Source organism: Danio rerio, chromosome 4 (genome assembly GCF_052040795.2).
Source record: "Danio rerio strain M-AB ecotype USA chromosome 4, GRCz13ab, whole genome shotgun sequence".
Lineage (NCBI taxonomy): Eukaryota > Metazoa > Chordata > Actinopteri > Cypriniformes > Danionidae > Danio > Danio rerio.
In genome coordinates, this window is record NC_141024.2 from 19,897,394 (window position 1) to 19,910,371 (window position 12,978).

The following is a 12,978-nucleotide window of genomic DNA, read 5'->3' on the forward strand; positions in this document are numbered from 1 at the left end:
ATAACATTTACTATACATTTAAATTTATTTGCACAAAAGTCTTTTGTTTTTGATCACACCCAAACAGGGGCAAATTTGATGAGCAATAAGACATTATCTGTGAGGTATTTGGACATGAAACTTCACAATCAGTTTATTTAACATCTTATGAAAAGGAACATAATATACCACCTTTCAAAAAGTCTGAAACTCTGGGAAAAAAAACACATTTTATGTTCTGTACTAATATGAACCACCTACCAGACACCCAGAAATATCTATGTGTTGCTTAGCAGCTCTACTGGCTCCCCGGGTCTCAATGAACTCATGGAGCAAACATGATGACTTAAAATTTCACATTTATCTCTGTTGTTCTGGTTTAAAGGGAGTTAGAGCTGATAGTGGATTGAGGACACACCACTAATGCATTTGAGGAGGGGAAACAGCAATGTTAAGGCCATAGACATGCTAAAACTAAACCTGACCCTTGAGTGTTTCGAGACGTGCGAGCGCCATTAAGCTCTTAATGCGTTAGTGATTTTAAAAAAAATAACTTTAATCTCTGCCTTTCACTCCTTCTGTCTGTCTCTGCCTCACTCCTATTTTGCCGGTACCTGGTTTTCCCTTCACGTTCAGCATATTAAGTCTAAAAATGTGCAATTTGATTTGCGGTTCTGTTTATGGATTCTGGGAAGGACATGGTCAGCGCTGACAGCCATGAGCCTAAATTACTCTTACATCCACTTTGACCAGGCCACGGGCGGAAATGTTGAATCTCATTACGGCTGCCCTCGTGAGGGGACTCCAGATACGCTTCGTCTAATATTAAACTTTAAGACAGAATGCACTGATTTTAAACCTAATTGAATATGATGTGTGGTCCATGAAATGCTTGTTTGAAAGTGCATGAAGTGTCAACAAAACAGCTGGATTGTTTACTATAGCTCTTTTCGGAAGATTAGTTGGTCCATTGTCGTTGGTTGTAGGCAATAAACTGAAATGTAGACAACTAAAATTATGTGAAATCTTACAGTCATTCTCTTTTAAAATGTCTGTATTTAAAGAATGGAATAGATAAACATAGATATTGTAAAAAATCAGTATATTAAAAATGTATTATGAATTTTTATTTGCTTATTTATTATTGTTTAACAAAATTTGCCATTTGGTCCATTAGTTAATGTTAGTTAAGGTGTTTATTAACTGTACATGTCAATAATCTTGTAAAGCATTTAATAATCATAGTTCAACATTAACCTAGTTAAACATTATGCATTATTGAAATCCAAAATTGAGCTTGTTAACATTAGTTAATGCACCATGAGTTAATATAAACTAACATGAATTTACCTAACATCAAGTTAGGTAAGTTACTAGTTACAAGTTAAGTTACTAATGCTAACAAAAAATAATAAATGCCATAATAAATGTAATGCTCATAGTTAGGGCCAGACACAATCTGCAGAATTGTTTTGTTATTTCTGCACAGACTTTTGTTTAAAAAAATCTGTGGATTTATGTAGAATGATTTTGGGAGTAACTAAAAACTTAATATATGAAATAAAAAATAATACCTTTTTAACTTTTATGTAATGTTTCAAATGCAAATCCAATTGGATCAACCTAATTAGTAAACAAAGCAAGTATTATATAATACATCTACTAAAAGATAAACAAATATGACTTTACAAACTGTATTAATATAAAATCATATAAAATTCATATAAATTATAAGAACATTTTCACATTTGTTAATAATATTACTGAAATTAATTAAAAAATTGAATGAATATGAACTTACACATATTTACACAAGTAAAAGAGTAGACTCAAGGATGGGCTAAAAATCTGCAGAAACCTGCCTAGATTCCGTGTGGGCCTACTCACAGTTTGCTAATGTTAGCAAATACATTAACAATTTTTAACTAATGAATCGTTATTTTAAAGTGTTACCTGAAATGGTGTAATTTATTCCTGTAATGGAAAGACTAGTTATTCTACTGTTAGATCACATGATTCCATGTTTTCTTTCTCTCAGTATATGGCAATATTTTAGTTTAAGTACATATTCCCACTATTATCTATTAGCTTATTATATGTTGAAGAGGCTGTTTATAAAGTATATCTTATTCTACATCCCTAAGCATCTAATACGTTTGAGCTACATACGGAGACAGAGACAAATGTTTACTTTATTATTGCAATTTTCTTTTTGCATAATCCTTGATTTTTTGGTTTACACAAAAAAAGTATTTAAAATGTCATTTCAGGATTTTAACACAATATATCAATAATAAAAATAATACAAATGTATGTAAGAATACATGTATTTACAAACTAATAGAATCTTACTGTGTCACAATAAAATTAAAAACTTTAATAATAATAATAATAATATAAAATATATTTTTGTAAGGAAACTCTAATTAATTATGAAAAATTATAATAAAAACAACCAGCTGCGGTTGTGAAAACACAAACACAAATATAATAAAATAAATAAATAGAAAGATAGTTATATAAACAAATAAACAAACAGATTGATAAATAAATAAAGATGAATAAATAAATATACAGAGATAAATAAATAAATAAATAAATAAATAAATAAATAAATAAATAAATAAATAAATAAATAAATAAATAAATAAATAAAAAAAATAAATGAATGAATATACGCATAAATAAAAAGATATAAACAAACAGATTGATAAATAAATAAATAGAGATAAATAAGTAAATAAATAAACAGAAATAAATAAATAAATAAATAAACAGAGATAAATAAACTGAGATAAATAAATAAATAAATAAATAAATAAATAAATAAATAAACAAATAAATAAAATACAATTTAGATATTTAAAAAAATTCTAACTCTTGCTTTATTCTACTTTTCTATTTTCTATTTTAAATTTTTTTTTTTACTGTCGGCAGCTTTTCTTAAATGAAGAGGTTTTTACTGCAGGACTTAAGGCATGGCTTAAAATGTTGCCTAGGCAAGCAGAACGAAGGTTTATCGGGGCAAGCATGTCTAGCTGTTTTACAGATCATTATACTTTTTGCTTATGTGAAAAGCCAGAAGTTGAATTATGCAACTGCACCTCATAATAGTCATTAGCTCATATGTAGCAAAGCAGGTCAGCAGTGCCCTGAGCTCCACAGATCCTGAGTCAGCCCGTGACTGTTAACCCCAGCGGAAAGCTCAGTCTACGCAGGTCTCATAACCACTGACCTCCAAACACCCAGGGTCAGGTAAAAACAACCCGGACCCAGCCATTAGGAGCAAACCGTATCCTCACAAGACCCATCATTAAAGCACAAAGCTGAAATAGTCATCAACCAAAGCAGGATCTAAAAATGTGTCGACCAAACAGTGGCAGTTTATTTGTGTGTTTTGCTGCATAGACATTTCTTATAATAAGCTGATATTGCACTCCTCCAGGTAAAGGTGGCGGAGGACGAAAACAGAAAAAAAAAAAAAAAAAAAAAAAAAAAACTTACACCGCATCAATTGCAGCACATTTGTGTATGTGTGCGAATGCATCTCGCCTTCTGAGTTTTCGATTTGTCCGTGTCAATTTTTCGACAATTTACGTGCATGTTTTAGAAGAAAGATCTTGTTTTTCTACACCTGATTCCTTGGCTCGCGTTATGAAATATTCATTCTGATGTGTTTGTTCATTTTCATTTCTTGGCAACATTTTGACAGGAAATCTGCCAACCGGTCGTGATTCATGTAGAGTTTCCCTATGGCCCCTCCAGATATCTCCAGAAAGATATTTTTGTTGATGTTGTTGTATTTGGGTCGAGGAGAGCCTGTTCTAGCCCTCTTCTGCTATTCATAGATAGAAATACCTGCCCTTCATTCATCAGTATCTTCCTAACTAAAACCAACCAACCAGGACAATCATTAAGTAACATAAATCTGATTAATTGAATTTAATTAATTGTCAATAAAGCCATATTGTGGTAACACTTTACAATAACAGGACACAGTTAAAAAAAATCTGTTATTTTACGTTAAATAACAGCCACTAAATTACACACATTTACTGTAAAATAACAGCTGTTAAATCACAGACATTTACCATAAAGTAACGGACGGTAAACTTCAGAAACTTACCGGAAATAAAAATTTAACTTAATTTATCGTCTGTTATTTTACAGTAAATGTCTGTAACTTTATGTAATTAACATTAATCACAACATGAACTAACAAGTAACTGTTATTGACACTTTAACTAACTCATGTGATTCTTTTCATGATTAGCGTGCCCCTTCTCATCATTAATTCATAATAAATGTTTAGTTTACATATTAACAGATCATTATTCAAGTACTGTATAGTGTTACCCATAATGTTAACTCTAGCATATGCTTTTAGTTGTAACAGCATTTATATCATATTTTACTGATAATCCAGACAAAATAATTATCTAAAAGTAATTTGTTCTTTGATAATGACAGCTGTTTACATTGGTTCTTAGTGAGCTGTGCAGTAAATGTTGCTACATCTGAATGCCGCATTTTAAGATATTTATTCTCACTTCAGTGTTTGAAAGAAATCCCTGAGATAATTCCAGCCTGATCTCACAGGGAAACGCAAGTATTTCACGTTTTGTCTGTTTAGTGGCTAATTCATATGAATAAGTACAAGTTCAGATGTACAAACATGAATTTGAGAAGAAGGTATGGCACACAACCCCGCCCCTAAACTCAACCATCATTGAAGGAAAAGGAAATCGCACAAAACCGTATAAAGGAGATTATATGAATTCATAGAAATTAGCTACTAATTCCAGAAGTTACGAATTGCTGTAAGATCGTGTTGGATGATTCTCTAGTAGTTGTGTGATTATTAGTCATGATGAATCAAGGAAAATAGTTAAATATTCAGCTTTATTCAATAACACTGTGATGAGTGTTTAAAGTTTCAACCTGAGAGTGCCCTCTGGCCTGTGGAGGAGATTTACTATTGAACACATGGAAAGGCTGAAAATTATCGTTTTTTTCATAAATGTGGTGTATGTACAAAACAGGAGCGATAACGTGCCAAATCTCATGCAAAGGTTGTGATCTATAAAATGCAACCTTGATAGTAAGAAAACTCTAAGGGCGTACTCAAACTATGTACAGTTGACTTGAACCAGACCAAAGCATGCTTGTCCCCACTCCCATCTCCCCCGCAATCACATTACATTCGGGCCTGGGCACGCTTACATCATCGATGATGCGCTGTTCACTTAGCTCTTTCACTCAGCTCAGTGGAGATTTCTTCAGTTTTATTGTTTTAGTCGTTTGAAATGCAGTGACACGCAGTCAAATATTTTGCTGAACAGATCAGCCACTATTTACGCTCATAAACCATCATAAAGTCCTTGTGCTGCAGGAATTAGCAGGTTTGCTGAAGGTGCAGTGAGGGGTTTGCGTCTTTAATAAACTACAACAGTTTCCGTTCATTGAACAGTAAGAATTATTAATTAATCCATATGAAACAGTCCCTTAAAAGTCACGTCTCGCTTTCAGTTTCGGGCTCAGACGCGTTTTGCACTCACACATAAACGTAGCACGCCAAAGCCCAAGTGAGCCGCACTTTGGCACACCCCTTCAACCAGGCCAGGGCCAGCCAAGTTAGCCGTGCCTGAGCATACATAAACTGAACATATACCATACTCTACAAGCTTGAATTCTGTAAATGTAAAGTGTATTGTGCAGGATGCAAAAATCACCTTCACTTCGAAACAAGCAAGGGGTTTCATTTTCAAAAAAAAAAAAAGTCTGTTATTACATCAATGCTTCTTTCTTAATCTGATTGCTTCTATTTGTAATTCATCACTTGAAAGTTGCATTGGGTTAAATATAAGGATTGAATGTAAAAGTATACACCAGTTGTCTTTGTTTATATAGAAAGGACGGGGTTTATTTCCTATATTTGAACAAAAGTCGTAGGGAATGGGACTTGTCACAGTCCATTCACATATTGACTTTTTTATACATATAAGACAAGCATAAAATATGATCTAAACTTATTCATCAGAACAATTCCTCGATGCACAACAAAAAAACATTTATGAGACTTTGCGTCAATAGATTGTGTGATTGGATCATGCATGAGTCACTTACTCATTGTGTCTGTTTTTCAGTTAGTCACAAAGGGAGAATTTATGAAGCTGTTCTCTCTTTTTAATAGAGCACTTTTCAATACAAACTCAACAGCCCACATTATATTTATATTATGCCACTTCTCTTCCACTGCTGATCATAAATATGGCATTTGAGGTGGAAAACGCGATGAGAAAATGAAGGAAATTAAAATCCATCACACTATCAAAGATATCTATTATATAATATTATATATTATACAAATAGTAACTATTAAAAAAGATTTGCATCATAAAGAGAGGTTCTTAGTGATTCATAATAGCAAGTTAAGGGTATTTTGAGAATACAAATTGTATATACAGGCAAAATACAATATACTGTAGTTACACATGCACTGGGCACTTATGAAGCAAAACAAACTTACAACATTATTATCTTTAATCTATATCGTATCAAAGTGTCTTGAGCAGATTCAAGACAGCCTGGAACACAAAGCGTTTTTGGTTTACAAACGTGCACAAACTTGTACTAACACAGCCACCTTTGCCCTTTTCAAGGTCTTTTTTTTTAGCATATTCATAATATCTGCTGAGAAACAATCATAGAAATGAAGAAAGGTCACAATGTTCACAGCTTTGTACAAAGAAGTGCGTTGTGAAAAAGTTCTGGACTTGTGCACCTATTATTGGCGTTATCATTCGTCTTGCACTATAGAGTCAATTAAACAGCACGTTTAACCCAGGGGTGAAGTCGAGCCATTGATTCAGCTTATCTAATGTGCCTTTTTTTTGTTTTCACCCTCCGGTTGATGGGTTTTGTGTACCGTCAATAATTTAGTCAGAGATTAATTTCACTGTAGAATTAACGTGTTGGAAAAGCTTTCAGCAATCAGATAACATTTAACGTCTCGGTCGACCTGGAGCAGGGAAAGATTGGGAAAGGGAGGCTGAAACAGCATGCGTACACTTTATTGAGCCAAACCTCATCAAATTCCTCTGAGTTGCCCAGTCGAATGGCTTCGTCATTTCCCTTTCAGCAGAAGCCCCAGCTTTCCCTTCATTACCCACAAATAGTGCAGCTCAACCCTTATTGAACAGTCCTAATAGTCTTCCCACCCGTTTTCTATCTATAGTGCTGCCGCTGTCAGGGGTTTGAGTTGCTGTTTAATCCTAAGTCTATGAAATGCTGGATGTGCCATTACATTTTATGAATAAATGCTGAACGTCACCTCTGCATGAGGTGACAGATTAGACAAAAAACATTATTTAATAACATAAATTTGATCTTATGACACTTATCAGAGCGAAAATCAATCATTTAAAGGTGCAGTTTGTGATCTGCCAAAATGCTTCCATTAGGATATGTTTGAAACACAATCTTTCCCCTGCCGTCCAAAGCCACACCTCCTAAAATCAAGAATGCGCATCTTAAAGATGACAGAGACCCACTAGATCATATCATTCGTCAGTCAGAAAACTTTATTGTACTTTATAATACTACAATTCCAAATGAAAAACTGTTTTATAGCTCATTTTCAGTTGTGTAGCAAGCAAAACATGTCATAATATGCATGGTAAACAATAAAGGAAGCACGTCACAGGTTGTCATTGTTCAAAAATGAACCAATGTGAATATAAAACCAACTTCACCTCAGTAATGCAGGCTAGGTGGAACAGCGCTATTTACTTATGTTTTGTTGTTAAACTAAATAAATATCTATAATATCGGTGCTGTAAAAGGTCCCTTATGAAACTCAAATCAGTCACATCAATCTTGTCATGGTGTCATCCTTCATCCAGTGTGCAAAAGAAACTCCAATATTGATTCAGGGTTTTAAAAAGTTTTGATTCAGCATTTGTTTTTACCACTCTCTCTGTCGTGTCCACAAAAACGCAGCACGCGTGCATGTCTGAATTTTGACTATATTCAGCTTTTTTTGTTTTGATGTGCTAAACATTTTTTGAAGAAAAGGGTAATTTGGTAATTTAGCTAATTTAATGAATTTGTTGTGGTTTAAAGAAATAGAAAAAGAAAAACACACACAGAGACAAATTTTCATTTTGGTGGCACCACAAGGTTTTTACTGGTGTACAAAAGTTGATTAAAGTCCAAAAAATGTTTAAAGAACAACAACAACAAAAACAACAACAACTATCATTATTATTATTACTATTATTATTATTAATATTATTACTAATACTACAGCAAAAAGGGAAATGGGAAACTGTTGTGTGTTTTCCTTCATTTTATTATTTTAATGAGGCATGATGAAGCTTTTTCTCAGCATCAGGAACTAAATTACTTCCATCATTCTATCATCCAAATTAAACCATCCTCGTCTTCTCATTTTATCTAGTAATTGTATTTGTATGCATTTATTAATAAAGTAATACATTTATTATGTTCAAGTGTGTATCATGTTATTGATCCTAAACGTCATTTAGCAGAAAATTAAAAACAAAGTGAAGCAATTAAAAAAGCCATGCTGAAGTAACAGATGTAATACAAGTACAAGTTGAGCTTGTGTTGCCAACAAAACTGCATAAAGCATCTTTAAAACTGCTCTATTTTCTCAAGAGATCAAGTATGACACATATAGGACAGCTGTTTTTTTTTCCAACAAGGTCTAAAAGGAATAGTCCAAGTAAAATGAAAATATTGTCACATAAGATTTCTTCAGTAAAACACACACAAGTAAAAGTTCCATGCAGTTTAAATTAATGGATACTATTATTTAACTCAATTTTTTTATTTAAATTATAATATATTATGACACATTATGCTATTCATCCTAAAGGTCTATTGCAATCCCAGAAAAATATAAACCAACGAAAGTCATGTCAACATATATTAATAAATGCACTGCAATAAAAGTGCAATTTGATCTCCAGTTGTCAACAAGGCTGTATACAGCATCTGTTAGTCAATATCAGACTCCCATCAAAGTGTCATTTTGTGCAAACATCAATAAGAACTAGAGGTCTTCAGAGGAGTTTCTCTAATAAGTCCCAACAGAAAGATAATACAATGGATTGATCAATAGAGCTGGAGATCCAGAGATCTCGATTGGGGGAAACTCGGTCTAGGCTCTTTTAATTCAACTGGCATCAATCCTGTTTACACGCTGTTGGTTCCAAGACTGCTAATATTGAGGTCATCTTTAACCAAGACGAGGACTTAATGTAATGCTAGTGAGATTTCTCCCATCATAAATCACATCTGGACACTCAAAGACAAATGATTTAGGAATATTACAACTTTCTCTTTACCAAAAGTTTTGTGCATTAGCTCAAAAGCAGACACCAGACCCAGCTGACATAATCTACTATTAATGTATTTTAAACATTTTGCACAAATTAATTAGAAAAAAATAATGACATACTATAAACGGCTTCCAATGTTTCCCACCAGAGGAAGTAACGCCACTTGTAGAAAGTCACATGCGTTTTCCAGATTGTTTTTTTTTTATTTTTATAATCGATGTAACAGATCTTACCAGAACCGAAGACTAATACACAAGACATGTCGCTCAAATAGTTTTGAGTGGGGAGAAGTGTAACCGTCAATATGGTGAATGAAGCGCCGCCTACTAGTGCAGAAGGTAATCATCGATCGTTGCAGACTGACGTTTCTCTGGAGGAAAAGCTTGAGCGAGATGTGTGCTTTTACCAGAGTTTTGTGGTCATCACATATATTAGAAATTTATCCACATAAAGCTTAAAAATTTTTTACTATTGCATGAACCAACTATACTTCAAAACAAAAGTTTTTTTGTTTTGTAATGTGTATGAAACAAACATGAGGTAAAGTCCATCTTGTCGAACACGCATCACATGACAGCAATTAGTAAAACGTCCACAAACGTTCAAATAAAGAGTCGCTGTTATTTCTGGAGGAGATCAAGACCAAGTTGTGAATTACTCAGAAGACGATCAGGTGAAGCATTATTGAGATGATGATAATGCGCAACACGGCAATGAACATTAGCTTGGGCAACCTGAAAAATGCCAATTTTATTTGATTTAAAAATTTGGAAATAAAACTTATGGGACAGTTGTTGTTTAATTTTATTGGTGACTCTATATGTAATGTAATCTTCGCTAACAGTTTTGGATAGTTCAATGTTTCCCTATTCAGACAGAACGCCTGAGCATACTGCCCAAGAGGCATTTCAAAGATGGCCACCCAATTAAATGACTTGCCTTTAAGGACTTTGCCAGAACATAGAGTTGTTTCAAATCTATTGAAGGTTCATCTTGGAGATGCAAAACATACCCTGGAATTCAAGAATTACCCCGAATATAAGTCCAGGCAGGAAAAAGACAAGATGAATAACCAGATCTCTGCAAAACCCTTAATCAATCACAAGCACACATTTTCAGATCCTTCTGCGTGTACTGTATGCATTTGCAAAGCGGATCAATGAAGAGATCTCCACATCCTCCATGTCTAAGTGCAGCTGATTGATGGTTTCAATGTGAAGTGTAGCCTCAAGCTACATCGAAAAACGCACTTACTATATTCAGCGATGAAAACAGCTGATAAATTACACCGCAAACGTGCACGACTGCGGCTGCGGTTCAGGCCAACATTAATATTTTAATGGAAATTAGATCTTTATTAACATAAAACAATAAACATTTAGGTTTTTGGGAGGCTGCCAGAACAACGATTTGGCAAGCAAAGATGTTTTTTTTTTTGTCTGCGTACATAAGTAGACAGAATTTACTCATTAGCTTTTACTTTGTTGAGGCCAAGTTGCCTAATCCCAAAGCCCCTCCTATTGAACACAGTCGAGCCAATGGCAGATGAATATACAGTAAGTAGCACAGGAACCAAAACTCCATAGAGAAATATTGTAAGATTTTTGTTTGATAGTGTTTAGGCTACAGTAATTGTTAAACACTGTGGCTGTACCACCACTAACAATTATTCCAAATATCCTGATGGATAAGTAATGGGATTAAATTGACTTAATTTCCTAAACTCAAACAAATAAGGGATATAATACATACAGGGTTTTTTTTATCACAGATCAAAGCCTGTCGAGTATATTTTTGTGAAATTGACTGACTGTACATACTTTATACCTTACATAACATACCTTGGAATATTGTAAAAGAATCAATTAGAATAAGGTATTCCAGAAAGTTCTGCAATAAGACAACTTAACATTCAGAAGATCAACAAGGATGCAAACATTTGTTCTAGGGTGCTCAAAGTAAGGCCTGTGGGCCAAATTTGGCCCATGAGAACCTTCGGTTGGGCCCACCATTCAATCTGAAAAGAAAGAGAGAATGATGGGGAGTTGGTTGGGGCAAATGTGTTTGACAGACATCGTCATTTCAAATTTAATGTAATCTTTAAGTTTATTTGTTTAATTGAGGAGCTATAAAAAATTAGAATTTTTCAATAAATGAATCAGACTTTTAAAATGTAAATACTGACAGTTGACAGACAGAGGACAATGCACAGGAACAGCTCGACTAGAGTATTCAGCATTCAACTCCATTGTGTTATAAATAAGATTGTTTATGTTTTTATCATATTAAATTCATTATATAAATGTTAAAAATGGTACTGCATCAATAATAAATATGTTTAAAAGCATTGTTTTCTATTTTTTTTTCAAATATTAGCAAATAAATTAGGATACTACCCATGGCAAATTTAAAGTATTATGGTTTGGTATATTTAACTTCAGGCCACAGCCTTAATTCAAATTTGGATTTTGGCCCTTTACAACAAAATGTTTCAGCACCCCTGTTCTAAGATATAGTCAAACAATACCTTTAACTCTCCTAATGTTTCTTAATTTATTAAATCATTATTGCAGAAGTTCACCTATTAATTTATTCAGGATAAAAAATGGTAAACAAACTTAGAACTGCTTTTCTTAAAGGAGGCTCAACTTAAGCTCTGAAATCACATGCCCGACTAGAGTGTGAAGAGAAGGACTGAGAGAAAATGAGGATGAAAATGGGCATCTGCCAAAAAAAAAAAAAAAAAAAACACTGAAACTTAGATTATACATGCAAGTGACGGCATAAATTTTGGCATATCTCTCTGTCATATTTTAGTCTCACTTGAATGCGCCTTGACAATCTGTGTCATAAATGTATCAAAAACATCTTTGAACAAGTTTTTCACACTGACAGCTGTCAATAGCCAGGTTTCTATCCTAATGTGAAGCGAATCTTTTTAGACCAGCTCGATCTGAGTTGCCAACTGACAGAAGGTAAAGGTGCAGTAAGTAAATTTGACACCCAGTGGTTAAACTAGGTATTGCATTCCTGGATCAAAAAAAAAATGCAAGCGCAGGTTGCCAGATTGACAACCAACAGGAGCGAGCCTGACTATCAAGCCTAAAGGCTGATTTAAACTGAGTTTAAAAGGAGTTTTTGTCCTAACCAACACCTCAAATTAATATTAAAAAGGCTTCTATTTCTTGCAGCTGAACACCAGAAAACTGGCAACAATCACCTCAGGTACAACTTGTGTGCTTTATTCAGTGTTAAATGCTATTAATGTGAGTTTGAATGCCATTTTACATGACATTTGTTAACATACTACTGAAAGCAGCAGCAGATATTTTACGTCAGATCTTAAAAATAAATAAACCATTTTAAATAGAATTTTGGAACTGTGAAATATTGCAAAACAACATATCAGTGATACACTTACATACAGCACCTTTACGCAAAAATCAATTAATGATGGTCAATGCCCCAATATTGACTATTCTTGACGCATAAACTGGCGCAGCCATTGAACTCTTTTTGGCTCGAGACTTCCTCACTCACTTCCATTGATTTTTAAATGTTAAAAACAGCTCGTTAATCTGCTTCATGTTGCAAACTGATGTTTTCTTACTATATTATTTACCTTTTTGTG

At 33.6% G+C, this 12,978-nt stretch overlaps 1 long non-coding RNA gene across 3 annotated transcripts in view; it reads right to left on the reverse strand.

Moving 5' to 3' along the window:
• LOC147844702 (uncharacterized) overlaps positions 1-12,978 on the reverse strand; it is a 102,271-nt gene that overhangs the window by 71,932 nt on the left and 17,361 nt on the right. The gene's annotated exons all lie outside the window — the stretch shown is intronic.